We start from the raw sequence: 15582 nt of genomic DNA on the forward strand, positions 1-15582 counted from the left end.
GTCCTTAGGGTGCTGAGTATGAATTGAGTTGTCTGTCAGTATGCCTGCTATGCCGTGGGAGTTTTGGAATAAAACTGTTTGTTTTAACTGTGTTGAACGAAATCAGATTTAATCATTTTGCAAGTAATGTATACTGAATCAAGACTTTATTTATTTATACATATTTATTCATTATTCATGTGCAATTTTTAGACATTATTTGTCATTATATTCATGATCCATTTGAATAATACCAGCTATGGAACAAATTAATATAATAATTATATTCATATTAGACATCTTCTCAATTCTTGTTAATAATAATGAAATTTTATTGTATTACAAGATTACGAAATATTTAAATACATATGTTCAAAACCCTATGGCAACAATAGCTTTAGTCTTTGTCCCTACCTTCGTTGATGGCGGGGTCAGTATCCTAATTTGGTTTTTTTAAATTTTGAGGATTTTCCGGAGTGAAAATGGCTAATCTAACACGGCCATTCAAAAGAGCAATTAAAAATACACAAAATATGATTTTTTTAAACTTTGCCAAATATTCCTAACATAACCTAAAAATTCATGAAAAAATTAAAGTATTTTTCATAAACTCAATTTTGACCCAAAAAGGGTGAAAAAAATCAGGGTGTATTTGGACATAAAAGTATACTTTCATGAATTTTTTCAGATTTCTTAAAGCAAAGGGTCTCTCAGGAAAAATGTTTTTTGAAAAAACACGTTTTTTACGATAAAAGGACCGTGAGACCACCTAGGCATCTAAAAATTTCGCAAAAGGGGTTTCTGAATATTTACTTTTGATTGCATAACCCCAAATAAGAATCCAGCCTAGTGCAGATTTTACCATCTTATCCCGCTATAGCCTTTGGTGGCCATCCGTGGGAAAATATTTTGAATTTAGTAGAGTGGAGTAGAATACGTTCATATTTTTGAAAATGAGAAGTCTTGAGATTTAATTTCTCCCGGAAGCAGATCTGGATTAGAAAGGGTCAAAATAAATCAAAGGAGTAGTTTATAAATAGTTTTTGAAAGCTGCTTCGGTGCTCCATCGGGTAATCCCCTCCATGGCTGCCGGCGTTTAGGGGTACCAGTCGTACTCCACAATCTTTTCTTCTTCGTCCATATCACATTCTCCAAGAGCTACACACTCACATTTCGAACGCTTTTTGTAAGGTACGATCATAGAGTTATTAAAGAACAAGAGCATAGGCACATATATTTCAGATAATAGAAATTTAGAACTGTAATAGAAGCCAAATAACTGGAGTCACTTGACAATGGCGCAATGGTCAACAAAGGTAAGAAAAATGTCAGATAAAATAGAAACGCGATGTCGGCATACTATATAGCCTACTTTGTGAGCTCGATAGATGCGGCATATGATGACGAAACAGTCATTAAATAAATAACGAGATACGCACTTGAATCAAATAGTGAATTCCTGAACTAGCCACCACAAATACAAACAAGATTTTTGCGCAACTTAATAGGACCTGCCTATGCTCGGCTGTAAGCGATGGTGAAGCCGAGTGGGCGTAACCCTCCGCCATATTGAGAGTCCGCGGTTTTACATAGGCGTAACAGGCCAGAAGCTGTCTATTTACAATTTTTCCATTCATAAGATGTCGAATTAACCCGGTAACGCCTGAATTAAAAATTTCATCCCGACTTTTCATAATATTCAATTTTAAAAACTGATTGATTAGATACAAATTTTTGCTTTGCAACTTTTAGCACTAATAGTCTTGAAGACTCCAGCATGGTACAATGTGGTACCGCTAGTCACTTAAGGGGTCAAAAATCGAAATTAAATAGGCGTTAGTAATTTCACATTTTAATGCCAGAAACGTTAAAAAAATTATTTTGTACAATAAATTATCAAAATTACTCAAAAATATTAAACCTTGCTTAAAAAAGCAAACTTTTATGAAAAAAGTAATTATAAATATGCTTATTAATTTAAAACTCTCAAAATCCCGAACAAATTACAATAAATAACAAAACAATTTCGTTTAGTATTGCACTACCAGCTGGTACCATATGGTACCGCTAGGTGCTAACGGGCTAATAATAAATGTGGATATTAACGGTAATATGGATAATGCGGCACATTTTCATTTTATATGACGTATCACAGGGGTAAATTAGCGTGTCGGAACAAAGAAAGGAATATCGTCAGCTCGTGAAGGGGCCTTCAAAATTTAAAAGAATGAATGGAGAATTTAAGGTGAATATCAATTCAGATAAGTAAGTATTTATTATGAAATTCACTGGTCGAAAGGTAAAAGCGTACACTAAGGGAACGAGCGGAGCTTCTAATGAGAAGAAGAAGACTTCCAGATGTTCGTGTTATTTTCCGCGAAAAAGTAAATAAAACTTAGTGAACATTAAATTCTGTACAAACAGACGAATGATAGTAACTATACTCTATTGAACTATATACCTCGGCACCCTTCAAAACCTATGGTTTGACACGTTGGTTGTAATGATGGCCCAACGTTTAACTCTATGACCTTTGAACCCCATTGTGACCCTCGGAGGTCAATTAGTGATTAATACGGGTATTTGGACGATACCAATGACTTGGGCACCCTATAAAACCCATGGACCGACACCTTTGTTGGTATGCTATTCTTTTAGCCACCCTTATGACCTTGACGGTGACCTTACTGGGTCAACGGTTGAATTTTCGTAAATAAAAGTGTTATTTTCGGGTTTGTCGTGTCCGAAAACCTAAGACTTGACATCTTGGTCATTGAAATTCAGACTCTTTTCTATCTCGATTTTTTTAACATCGAAACTCCATAAGGCAAATTCAAATTTTTGGTTTGGACCCACATTGTGTGGTCAAAAGGTCAAAATTGTAAAATTTTGCTTACACTCAACAAAACTTAGGACCTTTCCCCATAAGTATGCCAATTTTCATGAATATTGATGAATATGTATGAATATATGAATAATTGCTTGATGCAAAGTTACTAAAATTACAGGTAAAAAATGACACACGACCCTTGGGACAGTCTGTATACTCAAAGGGTACGATACTTGGAGGAGGTGACCCACAGCTTAGGTCACTCGACCCATAAGGAAAAGATAGGATGCAAATGTGAAGAGAAACCCGGTGTCGGAATTAGCTAGCTCTGAACGAAATGCGCCTATGGTATCACTGTTCACGTCCTATAGGACGGACAGAATACTGTACTTGAAATAGCCGCCCATACCGTACCTAAGCAGGGAGAGTCTCTGAAAACCTCAATCACCGCCGGTTTTGAAACTAAACCCACGGTGCGGGAAGCAGGCACTCAGTCCTGATAGCCATATAGTCTGCCTTCACGAGTTCCCACGAATACCCGTCACACAGTATAACGCTCTAGAATTCTCTCTTTGCTATCCTTGGCGTCTTTATTCAAATGCATGCAGGCTCACATGTAAATTTTGGGGTAACCATCACGAATATTTACCTAAAAATAAGCGTTCAAGGGCCAATGAGCATGATTTAAAAATTTGACAATTTTTACTACCCGAGTAAATATATCTTGAATTATACTAACATTACTCGATACTAATATCTTGGTACATCTGGATAGGCGAGTTCCTCCTTTCCTTTCATTCCTCATTGGCGATCACAGGTAGGTACTTTATTCTTGAAGACTAATATTTTAATCGATATACTCCACCATATTACTGGCGATCACAGGTCCTCTATTCTTAAATACTAATATTACTTTATTCTTGAAATATATTGGCACATCTGAAAGGGCGATTACTGATTTCTTACTAACGATCACAGATACTTTATTCTTGAAATATCTTAGTGCATCTGAAAAGGCGAGTACCGATCCTTTACCAGCGATCATAGGTACTTACATAATAATAATAAGCATTTATTGTCGTAGACCCTCAGGGTCCTACAGACTTTACGTAAATAAAAATTTCACAAGCTGTTACAAATTAGAAAGATTTATTCACGAGTACTAATATTACTCGATACTTCATTCTTGAATGCTAATATTACCCGATACTTTATTCCTGAGTGCTAATATTACTCGATACTTTATTCTGGAATACTGATATTACTCGATTATTTATTAATGAAATAAATACCTTGGTGCATCTGAAAAGGCGAGTAACGATTCCATACTAGGGATCACAGATACGTGGACACATCTCCAGATTGAAATGTAACTCGTGCAGGGCCGCCGACGGCCTTGTGACCGCGGGAGCCTCCGGCACACCTGGCGGCTCGCCGCATTCCTCTCCCGGCCCAAAACACGCCTTCGGGCACAAAGCGTGTCAACGAGAGGGCAAACATGCCCGCAGAAGGTAATGACTTCGGAAGCAGACTCTGGAGGCAACGCTCATCCCTGCGTGGGGACAAGGGCTGTGCTGTCAAGTCGGTCATTGTCGCTCCAACGACGGCTTGGAAAGGGCGAGGAGAGCTGGGGGTTTTGCGGGAGAGTTCATCATTGAGCGCAGCTGGCCGCGAGGATTATCCCAGTGCCTGTCGGCGAAGGGGACCTAATCCTACCGACTCTTTTCTTTGAAAGGCGAAGGCAAATTGGCGTCCCCCCGAGGCGGGGTGCTCTGAAGTCTGCCCCCGGGGGAAGGGGGGAGGCTTGCAAAGGCGCGCTCAGGGGGCGGGGTGAAGGTACTTGAGCGAAAAGGACTTTCTGCCTTTTGCTGGCAATGCCTCTGAAACCCGGTCGCTCTCCACACAAGGGAAGCATCCAACCCTCGACGAATAATGTTCCACATACCGTCCATTAAGTCGGGAAATGAACTTCTTTTGTGCATCACTTCCTTTCCGAACTCCATACCATGCTTGCCCTTGCTCTCATATCTGCTTGCCCACTTTGCCTTTTGGAAGAATATATACCACATTGGCCTACATCAGTTTCCTTTTTTTTTGCTCCCTAAGTTATCTACCTAACAAACATTTATTTGATTCAAACCCTTTGTTTTATTCTAGCCATGTATGGATACACTTATTTTTACAAGTAGCCATTAACAAACCTTATGGGGATTGGGTTGGTATGATGAGTAGAGTGCTGGCTTCCCATTTAGATGGTCCGGGTTCGAATCCCGGCGGTGGTAATGTGAGTGAGTGCTTTTTGGAGGGTATTTCAGGTGCAGCACTCCGTCCGTCGGATGGGACGTTAAGCCGTGGTCCCCTTGGCGCCTTTCGTTGAGAGTAGGCTAATGCCGACGCTGGGTTTATCTCTCCTCCAAATACTGTACCATACTAAAAGCGTTGGAGATGTGGGTGCGTAGTTTTCGAAGAACATAATATGAATGAAGGCTAAAAGGAACGAGGATGCTATAAGTATTTAAGATAAGTGAAGTAAAAGCTAGTTGCACTTTTCCATTATTATTTTATCGCGTCGAAAGCAGATATTACCCATAAAAGCAGGAAACTTGAAATTCATGGTCGCTTAGCAGGATTTATAGGTAATGGAACAAAGCAGGTATGATGACGGTGTATAGATATCGATTTGCGTATACCGCGCATGAGAGCAGCTTATTCAGTCACTCCAAAGTGACGTACGTGAGTAGACCAAAAATTTCGTGTAAACGGATACCCCAGCATACAGGTTTGCACCGAAAGGATTAATAGGTCCTTTAAGATTTTTCCGTGAGATTGTCAAGAGGTGTGCCTACACGGCTGGATGTCCCACCGCAGAAGTTGTATGACGTGACGTAACAAACGGTAATGAAAAAAAGACGCAAAGGACGCGTCGGGCGCAATCGAAAGTAGCGCCACGGGGTTTAGGAGTCTATGTCCTAACTTTGTTCGCAATCCTTCAAGCCGTATGGAAACGCATAGACAGACGAAGACGCATCCGCGTATATATAAATTAGTTCAGACTCATTCATTCATTCGCACGACGCCTTACGCGCAAACATACAAATAAACTGAGACTAGAATTTAAAATTTCTAAGACAGCAATTTGACACTATTTCTTGCGGTAAAAATACGTGATACTTGCCAAAACCCCCCTCCCTTTCCCCCACGTGAGATTGGGTGAGAATATGGCTTGACCCTCTCCCCCCTAAACGCCTCACGTTATTAATGGAGGTCCTCTTACACGCACCACAACAATTACTCGATTTGCCTATTTCCAGTGTACATCTCAGCTGGTGCTCACTTTTATTTCGTCTATCTCCCCTTTTAATTTCACTCCCTTACACTCTCGATCCATTTAATTTATAATTACACAATTTCACCGCCATATCTTGGTCCCACTTGTTAATCTATAAAATATTTCTACTGTTTCCATGGAGGCTTCTTCATTGCTGATTTCTGTAATGCCTTTGGCTTCTTGAACTCTTTCATGGTTTTTAAACTAATCTTAAGAAGATGTTGCTGCCATTGCTGTACGTGAACAATATTTAAAATAAATTTGAGCAAAATGAACAACATTTGAGAAATAAATAAGCTCTTTTCCAAGTTTTAATTTAAATTACACGTTTCATTATCCATGTAAAGAAGTTCACATATTTTCCTTCAAGAAACACAAAATCACCTAGAAAAATAAATTCTACGATTTAAAATTTCTATAGGACTTTGATCCTTCTTATTGCATTGCCAGCAGTGTACTTGGTTAAAAAGTCCGGCGGGGAAGAGAAAATCGAAGTAGATGATAGACATTTAGGAGTTTAAAACAGAGGCGTAGCCACAGGGGGGTTTTCCGGATTACTACCCACGTTGAGCCTTAAAAAAAGGCGCCGCAAACGAGTAAGATGTCCTCAATGAATAACTTTTAATAAACACTTGTACAAAAATACTGTTTTTGAGTCCTAAGAATCACGTTATCAATATTAAAAATCCCAAAATTCTCCGGGGGAGGACCACCATTTGCCCTGGGGTGTTTAACATGCAACCCAGAAGGGCCCCGAAATCTCCGGTAAACCCTCCCCCCCTATTCCAAAATTCTGGCTACGCTTATGGGTTTACACACCAAAAATGGAAATATCGGAATATACTTTTAGGAAAATATTATTCGGAATAGCATAAATACGAAACCCTGGTCGGCCCCGCGGGGGTGTCAAGTTCATTTGTCCGAAACTTTTATTCCAGGGTACTCAGGAGGTGGGAGGACAAAGGAAGGAAAAAGGCTCCTTATCGCAGCGACGCCTTCGATTATAGGGATATGATGAAAGAATCCCAACGCTGTCAATGGGGGACATGGGCTACCACTAGCGAAACCGAATTTAGGTACTCTCTCTAGAGAAATGGAAGATCACTCTATGAGAAGAAGAATCGAGAGATTCTCTTGATGATGAGATTTTTCTCTCACAAAAATTACAAACAAAAATAATAGTTGTGTTCAGGGGCGCAGCTAGGAATTAAGGCTACGGGGGTTTCAGGCGCAAATAATACTGGGGGGCTTGAGGTATTGCATACCCGCCAGGGTTAGCGGGAGGTGCGGAGGCCTTCCACCGGAAAAATTAAGATAAATGGTTCAAAATGATGATTTTTACGGCCTTCTGAGGGATATTTTATTAATCCTCACACTATTCTATAAGCAATATTAATCCAATTAGGAAAAATAGATTTAACTTAAAAATTTCTGTGAGCTCTAGGGGGGGTTTATCCCCCATAATCCCCCCTCGCTGCGCCACTGGTTGTGTTGATGGGGCAACTTCGCAGCTAAACGATTAGGCATAGATATTTACATTAATGGATGCATTTACATTTATCAGGTATGTCAATTGACACACCGAATAAAAAATTCAGGATAACACGGCGAAACAATGTAGTTCACTCATACCCTAAATAGTAATTCATTAAAAGAATTCCTTAAATGGGAGGGGAAGATAAGCTACAAATAGAAAAGCAAATTTTCCGAATTCAGCTATCCTCTCATAATTTTATAAAAACGCGAAAGTTGCCTCCCACTTTTCATGAGCCTGTGACGTCAGTTAAGTTTCGGCTCATAGACTCTACCAGAGATGCGAGTTCATTGAAAGAATAATTGCGCACGAGAGCAAAGGCTTACCCGGGATCAATACTAGTGGGGTGAAAGCCGTGGTCGTTCAAGTTGTAAGACAGAAATGGAAACCAAAATTTCAAGAAAATTATTACAGCGCTGTATTAGTTTTTTTATTAGCTCGAAAAAATATATTTACTTTAACTTTATGTTTTATACTGATATCACTTTTCTTGGATATAAAAATATTTTCGTTTTGAACTAAATTTACTTTTGCTTCTAGGGAGGGGGGCGTACCCATGCACGTGAACGACAACGGAACACGTGAGACCAATGCGCTAGGCAATGAATCACCAGAGACGCAGTGAACCGCTCAGCAAGAGTTCCTGACGTCATCAACTATCTACGAAAAGGTTAAGGCCGTCGATTTTTTGCCGCGAATAGTTTAAGAAGATGGTGACGCATATAAAATACAAGTCCCTTTCTTTTTCAACCAAACACGGCATAAATTAAAACCAAGAAATGGGTGAAGTTGACTTGTATGGCAATCTCAACTGTAAATTATGGTATTAAAAATATAGTAGAAAGCTGGTGGAGACCAAACGCCCCCACCACAGTCAAAAATAATAAAAAATTACTTGCCCATATTCCCATGCTACCCACCGGGAGAGGTTGAAATCTTTTATACAGTATGCCTGGCTCCTGGAGGGCAAGTCTGTAACTCTGTTCTCTCCCGAAAATGGGAGAAAGGAGATTCGTGAAGCGCCTGCGCGAGAGTTGTCGCCCGCCCCAAGTCTCTAGGGCGCCCCGCCGGAGAAAGGAGACTATTTGTCGCCTGGGAGAGTACTAGTCTCCCGACCCAAGTCCGTAAGCCTCCTCAAGCGCCTTTGGCGCCCCAGACGGGCGCTTCAGTTACGTCCCCCTCAAGAGCCCGACGTATCTCTTTCTCCCATGGAGAAAGTGCGTATCTCGACAGTGTTTTGTTGTATTTTCTCAATATGGCGCGTTTTCTTTCAAACCATAGAATATTATTGCTCGTATATGAGGTGCATTTAAGAGAAGTGAGGCAGTTAACACCAGTGAGAAATTGTTGCGGGATATTAATAAACCGTTTGAGGCGAGGGAGGAAGATTTCCGGCCGCATTAGCGGAGAAGGTTGTCCTATCCGTCCTTCGATGGTCCGATTCTCTTCCTGCTGAAAATCCATCACCCTCAATAGCAGACAAAAACACCGCAATCCTATGAAATAACAATTATCTGTAGCTCTGAATTCTTTTCGTGTAAGTAGCGGGGTTTAGAAAGCTAATGCTAATTCAGAGAGCGCAAGAAAAGCACTTTAAATAATGGAAAATAACTTCTAAACAGTTACCTATGAAAAGCAACAGATAGTTAATGAAACACAAGACATGCCCTTATTGTTAAAAGAACTTATTCCACGACAATGTAATAGAGTTTCACCATTTCATTGGTTTCACGAATACGACTGCTCAGCATAACCGTGTGCACACATGAGATCGCGAATCGGTTCCGCTGTCAACACATACAGAAGCTATAAATGTACTTCAATAATAAATGAATATCCACAAACTAAGTACTAGCACACACCGTAAATATAAAGTGAGACATAGGCAAATAAAATATAAAAAAACTGGAAATCACTTCCACTCTTTTATTCATCACGAACAACTTACAATCACTAAGCTCGTTATGATAAAAACAACTATTAATTCACTGATTTAAAGCCAGAAATTAGCCCACGAAAGAGGCACAGGTGACTTTTCTGACTATTATTCGTTAATATACTAGAAAAAGAAACTTCACACACAGCTTTGATCTTGATAGCTTGATCGTGAAATGTCAATGTACCTATACGATGAACAACGGAGGTGAACACGCCACTGACAATGTTTACATTGCTGTCAGACATTAATCGATATGGTAATAACACTGCTTACAATTCAATCACGATGGAGCACTGATAATTACAACTCTTAGCCGATATTTTTGTACATTGCAACCACTGGCACTGTGATTATCAGCAGAAGATTTACCCCACGTAAGACACTGCCTCCAAAAGGCGCCTTAAAGGTGCCTTTTTTAAGGCAAGGCACTGCCTTCAAAAGGCACACACAAAGCGGCTATAAGGTGCCTATCATCTTCTAGCTTAAATGCGCCTTTTAGGCGCCTTGGAAAGGCACCTCAAAAAGGCTACTTGAAGGCACATATAAAATTTTACGTTTACTATGCCTATAAAGGTTGTACAATGGAATTGCATTTATGAACTAATTTCCAGTACAGATATCGGCTACCCCAGTAACAATTTTTTCAATTTATATAAATACAGGGTTCTCAAGCATAACTTAAAAAAATAATATTACCTGCTTTTACACTTAGGATATTAATGCAGCAAAATATAAAAAATGACAAACTCAATTATCAGGACATATCAGCTACACTAGTTGCAATTCCTAAGTGTGAGTATTTTTTCAAGGACTCATTCCCAATAAAAATTAAATAAGAAAATGTTTTCTTTCATTCAAAAATCTATTTTCCCCAAAGGACATGCCTGAAAAATTAATTAATCGGGTAATTTCACTGATGCTAGCTCTCAATCTTGCTCCCTGGTGGAGCACTTACCCCTTCATTGACCCCTTGACTCTGAAACAATTATGCAATATATCACCATTATATCTACTATAATATGGTTCTATATGCAGTCACAGACATAAGCAAATTAAAAAATTATCCAAATAACAAATTGCATTTATTCAAGACAAGATTTCTTTGGACATTGATTTCTCAGCCATTTCCCAATTGCATTTACATACAGCTTCTTTATCGATTGTAGCAAAGTGAAAATCTTGAAAATATCTGCACCATGCACCTAGGGGATAAAGAATGAAATTTCTAAATAACAACTTTGAATGTTTATTTCAAAAATTAACATGAAACTTCAATAGTGAATATGAAAATTAAAAAACTAGCCCAAGTAGTATTAAATAGAAAGACTTACCTTAAATGAAATTTAAAGTTTCTGTAGATTTCAAGCCTTTTTATTTGCCCTTTCGTTGACTGAATGTTTATTAACAGAAAGTCTTACAGTGAACACTTTCCTCGCTAGGGGCGAACACATTTCACTGCAGTTGTCACCTCCAACTCTGCTGAAATGATCCACCTGCATTGAAAATACATACCAGCATTTGACATTAATAAATAGGAATAGAGGGCACAGTTAAACACCATTAAAACTGTTTTTATTGCTTATCCATCCTTTTTGACATGTTATTTAGTAATCTGGATTTTTAAGGTTAGGCAAAAACGTGCCATTATAATTGCCTTAAACAACCTTAAAATGAGTGAATTTGAGCCATGGTACTGTTGATAACCAGTCAAATATTTGGTTGAATTAAGTTTAAAGATTGACTGATTAAAAATACCTCATTCATTGATGATGTACTCCAATATTGAACTGAAAAATTCGCATACATAACATGCAAATACGTCAATGAATCTCTATTTTAATTAAACCCTCTTCCTAGCTGTTTTAACAGGCTATATTGCTATTTTCATTATCTATTTGACACCCTGTGAAGATTATTTAGCCAATAACTTAAAAATCATAATAGTGGAACAAGTTTGGCTGTGGGATGGGGGTTACAATGGTTTTCTAGTTCAGAAATCATGCTTGGATCTTTAGGCATAGGAAAAATAGCCATGTGGCAAAACATGCTTAGGCCATTTAAGTCGAATTGTCCCTTGGTACACATGGAATGCAAAAGCAATGCTCAAAGGTCGTTTTACAGAAAGAATGGGCAAGGCTACGCCAATGAAGTGGGCTGATTTCTGAAAGCCAGTACAGTAAAAGAAAGACAGTACTTGCAACATAGCATTAGGTGGCTGACATAAGTTCCCTATTAAAGTATTAACTGACCGGTATCTTCATCACTTTCCTCGTTATCTCTTCCAGGGATGGCATGGTCCATTTTCACCTCCTCGGGTTCTTCATGCTCCTGCAGGACCTCGAGAAATTTTCTTTTCCTAATTAGGGGGCGATCTGGAGAGGCTGCGATGTCATAATGCTGGCATTATAGTATATGAGTTCCCTTTATTCTCAAAGGGCCACGCATCATTTTCCAAGTTTATGTAGTTTTCTGCATCCTCTTCCAACTGAAAGGCATTTGTGAAAAATGAACACAAGCACAAATGGATACCTAAATGATAATGATCGGAGAGAGTTAAATTGATGGCTCTGTTTTGAACACCTTATTAATTACCATGATTATTCGACATATTCCCAATGGTTATTCATTTTCAATAAAAACCCTTCACACACGAGCTAATTGAGAATGAGACTAATGCTTTAATGTCATAAAGAACTACTATCAAAGTGGACTCTACAGCGAGAACCCTGATATTTCCACTTAGTCGGTCTGACTGGATTGTATTTTTAGTAGGCCAGCGAAATCAAAGATCATGCCAAATTGTAATTACACTGATAATATAATTATGAATAACCTTATATAATTATTAGAATGTAATTAGAGGCTCTTTGGCCATACATAGTATATACTACACAATCGTATTAGAACACAAGGGTACATTCAAAGTTCGGTGATTTACAAAAAAATATTCCATTTACTTACATGTATACATGATCAGCACCGCAGAGATGGGTTGATGCTGACAGAAGCATCTCCTTATATGTCTTCGTCCCACTAAGAGCCACTGTTTCAGGGAATTCTGTTCACAGAAACCTATTCCGACGTAGATTTTATTACTTGTGCAGGAAACAATATTCTTCATATCCCTTTTCGCCAGATTTCACTTCGAAATACGGATTATTTTCCTCTTCTACAGCGTACTTCAACGTAAATTTGCTAGCAAAACAAGTTTTTATAGCACAGCTAAACTCGCTAAGTCACTAAATAGAGCAGCTTCGGAAGTTACGGAAGTAAACACAAGTAAACAAAAGAGTAGCAATGGCCGTTTGGGTACTCAAGATGGCCGCCGGTCGTTTTGGCGCTGGTTTCAAAGTACGATTTTAAATCCGAAATATTAAAATAAGTTCGTAGTGGGCAAATATTTGTAACTTGAGTTTTTTATATGCCAAATATATATTTTCCGTAGATATGAAAAGTTGTGCAAATACTTTCTTGTCCTGGTTTGCACATTTTTTTGCCTAAAATAATTTGTTGGATTTACTGTGGTGTATCACATATGAAGAGAATTACGTCAAACGCGATTATATTGATGGATGCTGATTAAGTGTATATTATTAACACCTTATAACCAAGCTTCCAGTTTTATTGTGATAATGGAAGTAACTGTTTTAGTACAGATTTTAAACGGACCCTTACACATAAACTTTTGTATATAGTATTCACTTGTGTAAATTGTATACCGTGTACACAATGTATATGTTGCTATACAGGCTCTAAAAATTTATATAAAATGTTTACATTGTATATATAATGCACAATATTTATACAGGCAATAAAACTGCACACAAATTTGCACAAAATGTGTACGTTGTACGCATTCTGTATGGAAATTGTGTACTTTCTGTAGAATTTACATATTTTATACGTTCTATACAACTATATACATGTGTATATAAAACGTGTACATTTTTATACCCTGTATAGAAACTATGTACACATTTTTCATTGGGGTGCCTGCTAAAGGCAACTGAAAGGCGCCTTTAAAGCGCCTTGAAAAAGGCATAAGGCACTAGCGCCTCCTATAGGCACCTAAAAGGCATCCTAAAGGCGCCTTTTGGAGGCAGTGTCTTACGTGGGACGGGAGTTGTCACATTGACAATAACACAATTTTGGCACAAAAGATGTTTGCACAAATCTGCAAGCAGCGAGCAAAAGCTGTATTCACATTAGAAATATACTCTTAATTTTCAACTTTGGTGAGGTTGTAATTGATACGAAATGAAGAATTTACATGGTGACAAGCAAAATTTACCGGCACTTGGATTTAGCCTTGCAGCCGCTTGCAAGCGAGGAATCACTGCGCGCGGTCAAAAAAGTAGTCCCGACTTTAGTAAGTCATAATGAGGTTATTATGCATTTAATTTAGAAAATATTTGCATGGATGAGTTTGACATAAAATTAAAAACATTTTTAAATTGCACACGGATAATTTTTCGATAAATCAAGCTCCAATATCAGATTCGCCTTAGAAATTTTTCATACCACTCATCGGAGCGAGTTTTCTCCCATCCGAACGGGAGAAACAGTTCTCTCTACCGAGTTACGGACTTGGGTGGGGAGACAATTTTGGGCGACAACTCTCTCTCCCAAACGAGGCGCCCCAAGTTACCGACTTGCCCTCCTGATCGCGAGGGTGACTACTCCCTCAGGAAATCTGGAAAAAACGGGAATCAAGATACTGCTCAGTGGCGACTTTATCTATGGTGGGGGAGAGAATCAATGTTTATAAGATTGGGCTAAGTACTCCTGTCTAACCAGTGGCAGATTTTATGACCTCCCCCCCAAATTTTATCAAACAATTTTTATTTTCATTAGTTAAATGTTTTTCTATCGACGTTAAGAAGTAAAGGGAATGTAGGAACATATATGCAACTGCATGGCTGCAAGTCCAAAACGTGAAAGAAGTAATTTGAGTTGTAGGTATTTATCGTAGAGCATAGAATTCCCTACTGTAAATACGCCCCCTCTCTGCTGGGGGTATTCCATACTCCCCAGATCCAGATCATGACCCCCCCCCCCTAATTTTATGCTGCATCCACCAGCAGGAAAAAACTGTCCCAGACGGCACAGGAAGTTTTCGTACCTAAATACGAGGGTGGACAATCAAGATACAAAAATCGCGCTTAGGAAGTTACTTAGAAGGTTTTGTTTCTTTATTTCCTTTAATGACGAAAAAAGATGCAAGAGGACTGGCAAATTCATATGCATCGATAAAATTGTATCTCATCGATAAAACTGTATTCGGTCTGGGACTATTTTCTTTCGCGGGTGGTGCCATCTGGTGCCATCGTGCCATATCCTCCTAGAAAGATCACATGCCTTCACAAGCCGTTGGAGACGTTGGAGATGGCATGGTCCACGTCACGTCTCACCACATTTCAGGGATTTTTGTGGTTAAGTTAGTGAAAAATAGAGTGTCTGGTAATGGTGAAGTTTCCCTTATTCTTTAATTTCATTCTCTGGGCTTCAGAAACGTGTTTGTGAGATATTTTTTGTTAAAAATGCCTTCCGTGTGTGTAATGTCGGGATATAATGGAAACTCCGGGACATGGCTCAAGTTTATTTAGCTTTCCAAAAGATCCTGAGTTGAAGAAGAAGTGCATTTGGGCGATAAGAAGAAAACATTTCACCCCTACGAAAAACTGTGAGGTATGTACTCTTTCTCGCTGTAATTATTTGGATGTAATTTTAAGTTAGAAGTGGCTTCGGGATGTTGATGCATCCCGTATTTTGTATTAGCAATATATTATAGCAGCAGTTGTATTGTAGCAGCAATTCTTTTGAAAATTCTATCATTTTAGTTGTCTTTTTTGTATTAATTCATTCGGTAAACGTGTGGTTAAAGGAGAAACTAGGAATAAGCTGCCAAGTTTATAGGATCGAATATTGCTTCTTAAGCTTGCCCTATGGTGTATTACACGTCGGCTTTCATC

General features: G+C 38.8%; 1 long non-coding RNA gene across 1 annotated transcript; it reads right to left on the bottom strand.

The window, feature by feature from the left end:
• Positions 1 to 10675: 10675 nt before the first annotated feature.
• Positions 10676 to 13040, bottom strand: LOC124170966. Its single transcript, XR_006867617.1, has 4 exons — positions 12572 to 13040; positions 11860 to 12095; positions 10942 to 11103; positions 10676 to 10812 (listed from the first exon to the last, which is right to left on the bottom strand). It is a non-coding gene; the product is annotated as an uncharacterized LOC124170966 (long non-coding RNA).
• Between the last annotated feature and the right edge of the window lie 2542 nt (positions 13041 to 15582).

This window comes from Ischnura elegans, chromosome X (assembly GCF_921293095.1).
Source record: "Ischnura elegans chromosome X, ioIscEleg1.1, whole genome shotgun sequence".
NCBI lineage: Eukaryota > Metazoa > Arthropoda > Insecta > Odonata > Coenagrionidae > Ischnura > Ischnura elegans.